Genomic DNA, 14,374 nt, shown 5'->3' with positions numbered 1-14,374 from the left:
TTACCTTTAGCACCATGGGCAAGAAGATGTTGAATAATATGGCTTTGTAAATGGTGATAAAGTTATTCACCTCATAGATTGGTAGTTCATAGATGATGCTTTAAGTCCCTAACTGTACATATCATAGACAGTGTTCTTTTTTAGCTGTTAGAACTATTTTTCTTCTTCATTGTAAGACTTGGCTAGATTCTATCTTTGCGTTTCCCCAGAGTTATGATTGCTTAAAGAAGACATTAGTTCCACTGAATCCTTGGAAAATGCTTTCTATTGGGAGCTTCTTACTTTGATTTTCAATATAAACCACCCAAATTTGGGTTCCTTTAATAATTCCGGTTTTTCAAAAATGTAATAAGAATATTCTGGAATATAGTATGCCCCTATTTCTTGCAGGAAATTTCAGATGATATGATAGATGGAATGGTATGTATTTTGCACACTGTATGATGTTAATTAATCATATTTTTGATATTGGAGAGCTGTGGGGATCATATTCAACGTTGTTTGTAGGACTTTTATCCAAAGATATGATGAAACAGTGTTCCAAATTCCAGGACACTTTATGCAGTGGTAGGAGAAAAGCAGTGACCAAAGACTTATGAAACATAGGTGGTTAGTACATTTCTCTTAATGGAATTATCTTTTTTTTTCCATTTGAATAATGTCTTTAAGATATCCTGCATATTAAGGTCAGCAATGATTAATTTAGAAATGATGATTGTTAATTGAAGGCACAATTTTAGAGGAAACCTTTTAAACACTTGGCTCATGCTGGTTAATTAGAAGGGCAAAAAATTACCCCATTGTGCAAATACAGGTAGAGTTTCTTCTTCCCAGTAATGTGAATACATATTTTTGGGGCTTGTACGGAAAGAGAGGAAGTCATTAGGCAGGTGAAATGGGTAAGGTGACATTGTCTTTTAGATTTTAAATTATTTCCAATATTAGGCTTTATGGAGCTATACCAATGTACCTGGTCCTCATCCAACAGAGAGACACAAGGCAAAGTTATAAAGCTATGAAAAGGGTGGAACTATATACCATGGTCTTGTATTTGTAGGTAAATGCAAACCCAACGGCAAAAATGTTCTATGATTTCTCCTGCCGTAACTTTTGATCTGACAATCAATGATGTAATCTAAAGGACACCACAGTTGATCAAGCATTGGAAGTATCAATTACTCAAATGAAGCCCTTTGTTTTATATTTGTTGTTGGTTGACCAAACCTATAATTGAAGAGTTTTTCAGAATTGCCCTTGCTTCACTTTCAAATAGCCTAAAGTGGAAGACATTTATGAATAGGCAAGATTTTATTATTTTTTCTTACATAAAATATTTTTATTAAAAAATCAACCAATACAAAAGGATATGAATAGAAAACTAAAAGCACTCTTCTCCTCCTGTGCTCATTTTTGCCTCATAGGTAACTGTAGTCATGCTAAAATACATGTATCTATGTTGAATAGCTAAGATTTTAAGTACTGTCTTCAAATCTTCTCCAAATCTTTGTGATGAGGTAGAGACAACCTAAATAACCAAAGGAAAATTACATGAAGTTGAGAAATTTGCAGCATGTTAAATTACTGCAGCATGTGTTGCAAAGTTAGGTAACACTCACATAGGATTTGTTACACTACAGTGGAGACTCTGGGGCCCTTCCTAAGAAAACTCATAACTCATCATAGTGATTCAATGTGTTCCTTGCTCACCACTCCATCCCAAAGAGGTAAATCTATTAAAATTAGCACTGAAGGTGACAGTGGCCAGGAGAAAGCTAAAGGAGATCATTGGCTACAGTGCTAGGATAATGGTGCAGGGTATAGTTATGAATTGATGTATTGTGTTATGGTAATGCTTTCTTCTATTCTCTTTCCTCCTCTGTGCACCCCCATTCTGAGGCACTGGGATACTCTGAATGCCTGGATTCCAAAGGAGGAAAACCTGTCAAAATTATCTGAATGTTCCAATCTCTTAAAACTAGAGATAATGATTAAGAACCAATTTCCATTCTAGCCTTTGTTTTTTAATTCACAGCTATATAGATCTAGCCATTGGGTAGAAGTTACAGGGCTTACCCATTTCTTTTTTTTTTTTTTTAACGTTTATTTATTTTTGAGACAGAGAGAGACAGAGCATGAATGGGGCAGGGTCAGAGAGAGGGAGACACAGATTCCGAAACAGGCTCCAGGCTCCGAGCTGTCAACACAGAGCCCGACGCAGGGCTCGAACTCACGGACCACGAGATCGTGACCTGAGCCGAAGTCGGCCGCTCAACCAACTGAGCCACCCAGGCGCCCCATACCCATTTCTATTTTGAATATTTTTCCCTCTGATAAGTTGAACATGAAATCTAAATATCATGAGTTTTGAGTGGCTTATGTTAAAATCTGTGAATTTTGTGAAGTTTTCACAAAATATTTTGTTACAATATGCATTATTTTACTTAGGAGAATATAGTGCAAGAATGTAAATATACTTAAAAACTATATTTTTAAAAATTTTTTTAAATGTTTTATTCTTGAGACAGAGAGCATGAGCAGGGGAGGAGCAGAGAGGGAGGGAGACACAGAATCCAAAGCAGGCTCCAGGCTCTGAGCTATCAACACAGAGCCGGATGCGGGGCTCGAACTCACAAACCGCGAGATCATGACCTGAGCCAAAGCCGGACACTTAACCGACGGAGCCACCCAGGCGCCCCAAAAACTATGCTTTTATAACATACCCACTAAAAATCAGCATCTATTGGGGCACCTGGGTGGCTCTGTCGGTTAAGCGTTGAGTTTTGATTTCCACTTAGGTCATGGTCTCGTGGTTCGTGGGATTGGGTCCCACATTGGGCTCTATGCTGACATCACAGTGCCTGCTTGGGATTCTCTCTCTTCCTCTCTCTCTCTCTCTGCCCCTCACCCTGCTCTATCTCAAAATTTAAAAAAAAATAGGCTTAAAAGATCATCTATTTATCATACATATTTTGTATATATATTTTTTCATGTTTTATTTAAACATAAAATCAAGAGTTGGATGCTTAACTGACTGAGCCACCCAGGTGCCCCTATTTTGTATCTATTTTTAAAGCTCACTTGATACTAGAAAGAAATTCCATATACTATTTTTTTCCTTCAAAAATATTGTTAAACCACAATATGCTGTGAAGAGGGGGGAAAAGTAAAGCATGTTTTTGATTGTGATTCCCATCCTCTATAATTCTATGCATGATGCTCTATTGAAATTAAAATTAATTTGGTATTGGTAATAGTTGATTTGCCTATTCAGGTAAATTCATGTAATTAGTCAATAACAATGTTTGCCTTAATTGAAGTAGGAAATAATTTTGTTCTACAAATCAACAAAATCCTTTAAAATTTTAAGGAAGGACTAAATTTATTAATGGTTTAGATCAAAAATGAGGGTTTTTTGTTGTTTTTTGAATAAGAAACCAAACTATTTTTTTTCTTGCGGGGTTCTGTTATGTAGGTTCCCAGACTGAGTACATTATGGTGGGTTGTGTACAAGCCATGAGTAAAGAGAGGGTCTAAATCTCTGTACAAGGTCCCAATCTCTCTCATGAGTTGGGCATGGAGGCATCAAGGTAATCCTTGGGTAATGAAGATGCTCTAATATACACCTTACATCCCTGGGAGCACACTGCATTCATGTGTTTAAAGTTCAAAAATAATAGAGGTCAAACCCACTAACCTCTGAAGTAGTAATTAGTAAAAGTTTATTGTGCACACACCAAAAAGACAGTCTGCACTGCTGGAGCACTTGAACCAAAACATGGAATGAGGCTTAGGAGTATATTGTTGTAAAGCAGCTTATATAATAAGACAATGACTGTTTATTCTTCATAGTGTTTGGTTATAATAGAATTTTCTTAAATCATGGGGAATTGGTCAGTGGTTATTTCCTATCGATTTGGGGACACAGTTCAAGTTTTGCTTATGATTTCCAGAGGCATAAGCAAGAAATGACCCAGGTCAAGTTAATCTTGGAAAACAAGCTAAATTAAACTTTCTTTGTATGACTAAACTAGTTTTGTCTGCTCAGAGAATTCTCAAGGTTGGTCTCTGTTTTTGGTTTTAACAAATCCTCCCTTTTGGTCATTCTCTAAGCAGGCTGAGAGTATGACCAACCGGTATAGCGTTATTCTCAGTTACCACTGTTGATGTAGTTAGGCTGAAAAATCACACACTCAGTGTTTTCATCCACTTGAGGGGCCATGTAGTAACCATCTTTATCATTGATAGGATTGTTGTTTCTTTTACTCAGTTGTCCTATCCTAATGGATACCATTTGGCATGTGGGTGGCTGCTGACAGGCATTGAGTTCAATATACGATGCACTAGAGAGGTTAATATGACTGTAAGGAGAACAATAATCAAGGATTGAAAAATTTCCCAGAGTAGAGATTCCCAGGAGCCAAGATGTAACCAGTTAAATAACTCAAATGGGTTTCTTTCTTAAAAAGTTATTTCCTGGGGCGCCTGGGTGGCGCAGTCGGTTAAGCGTCCGACTTCAGCCAGGTCACGATCTCGCGGTCCGTGAGTTCGAGCCCCGCGTCAGGCTCTGGGCTGATGGCTCAGAGCATGGAGCCTGTTTCCGATTCTGTGTCTCCCTCTCTCTCTGCCTCTCCCCCGTTCATGCTCTGTCTCTCTCTGTCCCAAAAATAAATAAATGTTGAAAAAAAAATTAAAAAAAAAAAGTTATTTCCATAGGCACAACATGATGTATTAACAATTACATATCCTCATGATTACTTAGGCCAAAATGAATGTGAAGGTCTTTTATGTCAGGAGGTGGTGTTGTAGGTGAGCTTCCATCTCAGTGAGGCCTCTATATGGTGTGAGCCATCAGGTAATTTAATGAGATGCATTTCTATGAAAACCAAAGAAATACAAAGGTTAATAGTTTTAGCAAATTATAGCAAATTTAGTTTTGGAGTTTGGAGAACAGTCAGTTGAAAAGATTGCTAGATGTTGGGTTCCAAGCGTCTTCAGATGGAGTGAGAGGAAACAGTGGGAATCTGACGTCTTTTCCTGGTTTGCAGCTTGAATGTCTCTAGTGATTTTTCTGAGTGGCCATAGAGCCACAGGCCAGAAGATTGTCCACAGAGGAGCTGTTGTGGTGATTTCTCCAAAGTTTCTATCAAGCTTTTCAGCTTTAGCTCCCACAGCTTTGGGAAATGGACAGTTTTAGTTTCATGATGATTCCAAGTCATAAGAATGGGAGAAAATTGGAAATGTTAGCTTGGAGAGTTGTAGCCACATATTGGAAGAAGCTAGAATTCAGGATCCAATCCAGTTTCTACAGGCAGAAAACAAAAACTCAGAAACAATTACTGTAAAAGAGAATGAAATCTTGCCAGTTGCAACAACATGGATGGAGCTAGAGAGTATAATGCTAAGTGAAATAAGTCAGAGAAAGACAAATATCATATGATTTCACTCATATGTGGAATTTAAGAAACAAAGCAAATGATTATAGGGGAAAAAAGAGAGAGGCAAAGCAAGGAATAGACGCTTAACTAAGGAGAACAAACTGATGGTTACCTGAGGGGAGGTGGGTGGGGGATAGGTGAAATAGGTGATGACAATTAAGGATTGTACTTGTGATGAGCACCAGTTGTCCTGTGGAAGTGTTGAATCATTGTATTGTACACATGAAACTACTATTGCATTGTATGTTAACTAGCTGGAATTTGAATAAAACCATTTAAGAAAACACAATGTAACAGCACTAGGATCTGATAACTACAAAGGTGTATTATTGAAATATGCTTTTTTTTCTTTATAATCATCCTCATTTCCATCAGAGATAAGGACAGTAAGAGTAATTTGTTTCAAATTAAGTCTAACTTCAGTAACTTGGCCTGTTTATTTACATAAGTGCAGCAAGAATAGTAATCAACCATATAGGCTCTTTTTGCTGGTACTTTTCATAAGGAATCTTAGATTGGACTTTCAAGAACCTCTTGAGACTAGGAAGCCAGGCCAAGGATTTCTCCAATTGTGTCCTGAACTGAACTTACGCAAACACATAAGTTGTCATGAAAACTAAGAATATTTGAATAAAATATTAAAAATAAGAATATTTGATAAAAGAGTTTATGAATTCTGGGGGAATCATGTAAGAAGAAGAAGATAAATATTCCACCCTTTGTTGCAAAGATAAACTTTACCAAGTAGCTGTACGTTATAAATAGCTTGAAAGAGAGGAAAAGACGGGGTGCTTTAAATCTGGAAAGCAAAACATTAAACAACTAGCATTGTTTAAACGAACTCATGAAAACTATCATCATCATTATCAGTTCATTCAGTCTTATGTAATTAATTTTTGCTTGCTTTGTCTTGGATTAGCCACTTTTTGAATCAGTTTTCCATTAAGTTCTAGAAATCTTTACCCAGTTTACTATTAAGATCTTAAAGTTAGTAGAATCCTGCATTTTAGAGTACTTATCAGGGTCTTTTCCCCGAATCCCTTGAAAGGCGAAGCACTTTTGTCTGTAGTTCACTGTAACCATTTTCAGAGAAGTGAGAGGAAAGCAATAACTGTAAGTGGCAAAAGACTTAAAAATAGCCAATTTTGATTGTAATCAATTTTGATTGTAATCAAATCAAATACAATTTTGATTGTAATCCCAATCAAAATGGCACCAGCATTCTTCTCGAAGCTAGAACAAGCAATCCTAAAATTTGTATGAAACCACAAAAGACCCCAAATAGCCAAAGTAATATTGAAGAAGAAGACCAAAGTGGGAGGCATCACAATCCCAGACTTTAGCCTCTACTACAAAGCTGTAAGCATCAAGACAGCATGGTATTGGCACAAAAACAGACACATAGACCAATGGAATAGAATAGAGACTCCAGAATTGGACCCACAAATGTATGGCCAACCAATCTTTGACAAAGCGGGAAAGAATAGCCAATGGAAAAAAGACAGACTCTTTAACAAATGGTTCTGGAAGAACTGGACAGCAACATGCAGAATAATGAAACTAGACCACTTTCTTACACCATTCACAAAAATAAACTCAAAATGGATAAAGGACCTGAATATGAGACAGGAAACCATCAAAACCCTAGAGGAGAAAGCAGGGAAAAACCTCTCTGACCTAGCCGCAGCAATTTCTTACTTGACACATCTCTACAGGCAAGATAATTAAAAGAAAAAATGAACTATTGGGACCTCATGAAGATAAAAAGCTTCTGTACTGCAAAGGAAACAATCAACAAAACTAAAAGGCAACCGATGAATGGGAGAAGATATTTGCAAATGACATATCAGTTAAAGGTTTAGTATCCAAACTCTATAAAGAACTTAACCAAGCCCAACACCTGAAAAACAAATAATCCAGTGAAGAAATGGGTAGAAGACATAAATAGACACCTTTCCAAAGAAGACATCCAGATGGCCAACGGACACATGAAAAGACACTCAACATCACTCATCATCAGGGAAATACAAATCAAAACCACATTGAGATACCACCACACACAAGTCAGAGTGGCTAAAATTAACAACTCAGGAAACAACACATGTTGGCAAGGATATGGATAAATGGGAACCCTTTTGCACTGTTGGTGGGAATGCAAACTGGTGCAGCTGCTCTGCAAAACAGTGTGAAGGTTCCTCCAAAAGTTAAAAATAGATCTACCCTATGACCCAGCAGTAGCACCGCTAGCAATTTACCCAAGGGATACAGGAGTGCTGATGCATAAGGGCACTTGTATCCCAATGTTGATAGCAGCACTTTCAACAATAGCCAAATTATGGAAAGAGCCTAAGTGTCCATCAACTGATGAGTGGAAAAAGAAGTTGTGGTTTATATACACAATGGAATACTACTTAGCAATGAGAAAGAATGAAATCTGGCCTTTTGTAGCAATGTGGATGGAACTGGAGAGTGTTATGCTGAGTGAAATAAGTCATGCAGAGAAAGACAGATACCATACGTTTTCACTCTTATGTGGATCCTAAGAAACTTAACAGAAGACCATGGGGGAGGGGAAGGAAAAAAGAAAAAGTTAGGGAGGGAGGCAAACCATAAGAGACTCCTAAAAACTGAGAATAAACTGAAGGTTGATGGGGGTGGGAGGGAGGGGAAAGTGGGTGATGGGCATTGAGGAGGCACCTTTTGGGATGAGCACTGGGTGTTGTATGGAAACCAATTTGACAATAAATTTCATATTAAAAAAAATAGCCAAGTTTAAGATCTGGGGAGGATTCATATGCACATAGAAAAAACATTATGCAATTTACTTAGTTAAGCATTCAGCCAAAGTGACAGAGATCTCAAAGGCAAATACACATAGTCAAGTAGTTATATATAAAAAAAAATAACCTTAGTTCTTTTAGTAGAGAAGACTCATTTATTTTTCTAAGTAATCAAAGATTTGATAAAGACCATGTGAAGCACTGGAAATATTTTTATAAGCCACAGAATCCTTGTTTCCTAGGGAGATTACATTAGAGGTAAAGAAACTTCGTGTATAATTTCTTATTAAGAGCACATCAACAATCTAAAAAACCTGTCCTTTTAACAGAAAATCAAAATCTAATTCTGCCTCACTATACCTTTAATATTAAAATTATTCCATTTTTTAACTTAAAACATTCCAGTCTTATCTTGACCACATAAAATTCCTTTCTCAAGATTTCTTTTCCACAAACCTTCTACAGCCTTTTGTATCCATTCAATTTTTGCCCTTCTTCCTTTCTTCTTCTGGAACAATCATTTTTCTGTAGGACAAAATTACTTTCTTTTCTCTTTCATGAAAAAACACCCCCATGTCATTAATACCTTTTCTTGTCCAAATAACACACTTTATTTTCCTTACCTACTTTTCATATACAGTCTTCTCTTTTTACCCTTATTATTTCTAATAGTTGTATTTTTACATATTGATTATAAATTTTTAGCTACTTTAATCTTCACTTCCCAGTGATAAACAAGAAGCAGGCAAGTGTAAACTATCTTTCATGTATTAGCATCCTGTAGTAGAGTAGCAATTTATAAGTACATTTCAGAATTTTCTAGAAGTACATTCTTCCTCCTAGTGAATTTTTCAATGTGGCTCAAGACATATTTACTAAAAGGCCCAAATATTTTTTTATCTCTCTGTAAAAAAAAAAAAAAAAGCCAAAAGTAAATAAACCTAAACTTATGCTTAGTGTTTAATGTTTTTCTTATGAGGGAATGATTTAGATATTCAATGAATATCCATTAGTTAGTTTCAGTTAGTATAAACTTTTATTTGCACTTGTTTAAAGTACTTGCTTTTAACAGTTATTCTTGGATTAGACATCAAACAGCTAACCATCATCTGAAATTATTTTTCTTGTTGACAAATTTTAAGACATGCCTACTTTTATGAAACCAACGAACTTAAACTGGCTTTTATTTATCAAAGACTATCCTAGATTATTTGGGTTAGCTTTTCTGTTTCTGAGAGTGTACTTGACTTTTATAAATGCTTAATTTTCTGTAAGCCAGTTAAATAGAGCTCTTTACAAATAAATTTTGGAAATATCATCCAGAGGTAGAAAACTGCCACATATCTATAACATACAGACAAATATGGAGATCTTTTAACTTTTGTTTTAAAAATTTTAGCCACGTCTCAAAACTCAGAAGAATAACTACATCCAAATTGTGTTTCTGGCAGGTGAACTAAGTTAAAGTTACCTGTTCAGATGGCCACACGTTTTTACTAAAGATTTTTTATTTGCATGCTGTAAGGTTCCTTTTAGAGATGTTTTTGAATACATTTTGTCTTTTAGAAGCTTCTTCATACTAATCAAAGAATGCATCGCATTGTCTCTGAGAGGTTTAGAATTTTCTCTTTTAAGGATGACCCTCAAGGTGGACTTACCTAAGTTACAGATTCCCCAAAGTGGCCACTACAATTCCAAAAGTTCACCCATTTTCCAAAAAAGGCATCAGATTCTGGTCTATAGACGAGGTAGAACACGTCTTTGCCTTTAGGTTCCCTAAGACATCTTACCTATGAGGGGTCCTACTTCCCAACATGTGCTCCAAGACACAGGAAATTTTTCTTCCCTTTTGAACAGAATAGAGTGACTTAGGAAGAAGCTTCAACAAATAAAAACAGAAAGCAAACATGCACATGCATGTTAGACAGCTCAAAACATGGAGCGAGTGGATCTCAGATCCAAGAGACACTTACCCTCAGTCTCCAGGGTTGGGGAGAAAGCAGGGAGCTCAGTGGGCTCTGTGGGCACCGGCATCTGTTTCGTCACCAGCCTCAGAGTCTTTGGGGGATCTTCTTTGGATCCATGAGATCTCAAAAGTTCAGAAATAACAGAAGTAAATCCATTTAACCATTGAAATAATAATTAGTAAAAGTTTACTGTTGACAAAACAATGAGACGGTTTGCAAACCAGGGGCCCTCAAACCAGAACATGGAATGAGGCTCAGGGGTATGTTGTTATAAAGCAGCTTATATTGTGAGAAAGCAGACTGTTTATTCTTTACAGTGATGGGTTACAGTATTAGAATTTTCCAAAATGACAGGTAATTGGTCAGTGGTGATCTCATATCAACCTTTGGAAACAGTTCATAAGCAAGAAATGACCCAGGTCAAGTTAGTCTTGGAAAATAAGTAGATTAAGCCGTAACTAAATTAAATAAATTTAGTCATAACTAAATTGGTTTTGTCTGCTCAGAGAATTTTCAAGGCTGGTCTCCATTTGTTCTTGATTTTAACATGTACATATCTAAATTATCTTTAATGAATCATCTAGGTAAGCAAATGAGGGGGTGTAGAAAAGGAGCATTTAAGTAAATAATTATACTGAAAACATGTGCTTTGTCAAGCATTTTATTAATGCATCATAAAAATTTTCTGAGAACATATGTGAATTCATAAAACCTGTCAGGGGAGATGGATGCTCTTTAAAAAAAGCTTGTGCAATTATCACTGAGTGTTTGTGGCGTTTCCTGAGTAATGGAAAAATAACTGTACAAATATTAGTGTGGCCAAACAAAACCCAGTTTGAACAGGACAGGAAACCATAGCAACTCATCTTTTTCACTCTGAAATAACAGAAGAAATTGTAACCTGACAATGATCTCAGAACAACATATTTCTGCCTAAGCATTGTTTAATTTTATATTATTTATGCTCAGTAGAATTATTCAGTTACAGTCTACATTTTCTAAAAGTTTTTCCCTCAGAGTTTTATGGAAAAAGGGAAAGATATGTGGTTTATTTTATGACTTCTGATAGGAAAGTGCATATTTTAGGACTAATACTTTCCCCCCAGGAGTAACTCAGGTTCTGTGTAATAAAAAATTGGAAAAAAAAGGAAAAGATAGATATATATAAGCTGCTAGGAAATCAAGTTGTCAGGGCATAATTTGGGTTTTTTTTAAATATGAAATTTATTGTCAAATTGGTTTCCATACAACACCCAGTGCTCATCCCAACAGGTGCCCTCCTCAATACCCATCACCCACCCTCCCCTCCCTCCCACCCCCCATCAACTCTCAGTTTGTTCTCAGTTTTTAAGAGTCTCTTATGTTTTGGCTCCCTCCCTCTCTAACCTTTCTTTTTTTTTTTCCTTCCCCTCTCCCATGGTCTTCTGGTAAGTTTCTCAGGATCCACATAAGAGTGAAAACATATGTATATGTTTCTCTTTATAAAGAAATGGAAAAACATTCCGTGCTTATGGATTGGAAGAATAAATATTGTTAAAGTGTCAATACTACCCAAAGCTATCTACACATTCAATGCAATCCCAATTTGGGGCGTTTTTAAGCCCACATGGAGAAGGTAGTGTAACTTCTCAAGTCATATCAGAAAATCATGTTATAAGCCAGAGCCTGTTCCAAATGCTTTTTTAGCTCAAATGAACATACAAAACTTCACATTTGCCCTTGTGAAGATCTCTGAGAGCAAGCTCCCACTGCCTTTGGTCCAAGAAAATGGTCTTGGTTCTCAGGGTGAGAAGGTGCTGTCCCCTTGAATGGCATAGCTTCAGAGAGTAAGTACTCTTGTGACCCTGTAAGTCTTTGAGGCAGGGTTTTCTCCCATCACCTCCTCAATTAAAGCAGCTCCAAATTTTCATAGTCTGTTTTCTAAGCTTTGGTTTAAATAAAGGCTTCTGACCAAAATATATGTAACTATTGAACCAGTTAATGGCCAACAGCTACCATTTTCTTGCCTTCTTTCCCCTAGAAACCTTCCCTTGAAAGGAAGTACTAACATATATTTTTGATGAACCCCTGTATAAAGATACTCTTTTATTTATTTTATTTAAAGTTGAATTAAAACATTTTTAGAAATATACTGTAAAATAAAAATCTAAAAGATGAGAGATATTTTTACGACTTCTTACAGAAGTTAGCACACACAGACTTACTTAGTCCTTTCTAAATGAGTATGTATGGGCAGGAGGGTGAGGGTTTGTTGTTTCAGCCTTCATTTATATCCATTTAAATATTTCAGGATCAAGCCTAACATGGCTAGGAAAAAAAGCAAGTCCTTATTGTATTATGCATAGAGATTAAGCTTTAATACACCATATGTGCTGCAACTTTTAATAAGATTTATACTTTTATTTTTATTATTTTTTTTATATTCATGAAAATAGTTTTAATTTTGTAAACCTCCCGAAAAGGTATGGGGACCCTCAAGACTCTCTGGGCCATACTTTAAAAAAACCTTTTTCTTTATACAAAATACCTTCACAAACAAATCTCATTTGACTCACAGAAACCCTTGGAATTGGGCACGTTTTTAAACAGATGAGGAATTGAGAGAGAGGTCAACCAATTCATCCACCATCACATGGATTCCTGTCTTTAGAGTCTGAGTCCAGGACTCCATTCCAGATATGCACCATATCAACTCTGAAAAGCTTCTCAACCACCCGCCTTTTGCCAGAGCAACAGCCTGGGAATACTCAAAGATTTTTTTTTTTTTACACAATAATTAGGATAGCTAATATATTAACTCTAGAATGTGGTAGAAAAACAGAGATCCTGAGACTTAGGGAAAACAGAGCATGACATAGCAGAGATAAGCTCAGGAGCCCCAACTTCTAGATGCCAACTTCTTCAAGTATTGTGTGACTTGAGATGAGTTTCTGTGCCTCTCTGGGCACCAGGACTGCATCATCTGCGGAATGGAATGATGTTATCTTACATGCCTAAAGTCATGGTCCCTGCTGGTGGAAGGGCTGTCATTTACCAAAACTTCCAGTCATTTGGAAGGTAGGAATACAACACAGCTGAAACGGACTCTCATTTTGAAAGTATAGTTCCTCTAATCCATCCTTTTTCTCTAGAGGAATATTTGGAGATTGGTATTTATTGAAACCTATTTCATTCACCTTTCTTGTACTCTCTTCAGCCCTTTTTAAAAAACGATTTATTGGCAAGTTGTGGGGAATAAGCTTAGGAATTCCAAGTCTGCACCAATGGGTTAACAAGGCATAAATAATTAGAAATCCACAGGATGTTCACACCCAAGTTTGGGTAAACAAGATTAGGAAATAGGTATAGGTAAGGCAGGGCAAAGGCCCCAGTATAGATAGGGCGGGGCAAAGGGCCAGAATAGGGCAAAGGTATATGAGGTAAACAAGATTAAGTATTCAGGGCAGAAATGACCCCCAACTTTGTACTATAGCAGAAAGCTGCTTTCACAGGAAGGAGGGACCAAATTAGGTAAACAGGTAAACAGGGCTATATACTGCTCTGGGTGAAGTTGCCCAGAGAGGAGCTAATTAGCAGAAGAAAGGTGCCTTGTTGACCCTGAGATAGCTTGCTCTGTCTTTCTTATCCCCTAGACCAGTTTAGGTACACAGAGGTGGTGCCTCAAGTCTGCTGTAAACAACCTTCTGCTCAGCGCCAGGATTTTGTTTTGTATTAACCCAAACCCCTAACAGAGCATATTTTCAAAACCACCTTTCACTCACGCCCAGGAGTTAATGTTTACAGTTTCATTGTCTTTTTGTGCATGTCCATCATGCTTGTAAGCCTTCTGACCCTGATAAAAATGGAGCAAGGACCCTTAATCAGGGGTCTGGTCTTCTCCCAGACCTCAGCCTCTCTCGCTTTTTAATCCTGCATCCTCCTTTCTTGCTGGACAAGAAAGAACTCCAGACCCAGAGTCTATGACAGCAAGTTAGCTAACATACAGTGTAAATGGTGTAGGCTTGGCTTCGGGAGTTGATTGCCATGATTCATCACTTACACACAACACCCAGTGCTCATCCCAACAAGTGCCCTCCTCATTGCCCATCACCCATTTTCCCCGACCCCCACCCCCCCATCAGCCCTCAGTTTGTTCTCTGTATTTAAGAATCTCTTATGGGTTTGCCTCCTCTCTGTAACTTATTTTTCCTTC

The 14,374-nt window shown here is 37.1% G+C and overlaps 1 long non-coding RNA gene across 1 annotated transcript; it reads right to left on the bottom strand.

Moving 5' to 3' along the window:
* Positions 1–4,834: 4,834 nt before the first annotated feature.
* Positions 4,835–10,402, bottom strand: LOC123593982. Its single transcript, XR_006710638.1, has 2 exons — positions 10,189–10,402; positions 4,835–5,302 (listed from the first exon to the last, which is right to left on the bottom strand). It is a non-coding gene; the product is annotated as an uncharacterized LOC123593982 (long non-coding RNA).
* Positions 10,403–14,374: the final 3,972 nt, after the last annotated feature.

This window comes from Leopardus geoffroyi, chromosome X (assembly GCF_018350155.1).
Source record: "Leopardus geoffroyi isolate Oge1 chromosome X, O.geoffroyi_Oge1_pat1.0, whole genome shotgun sequence".
NCBI lineage: Eukaryota > Metazoa > Chordata > Mammalia > Carnivora > Felidae > Leopardus > Leopardus geoffroyi.
The sequence above is the reverse complement of the archived record's forward strand: the minus strand, read 5'-3'. Positions and strand labels throughout refer to the sequence as shown.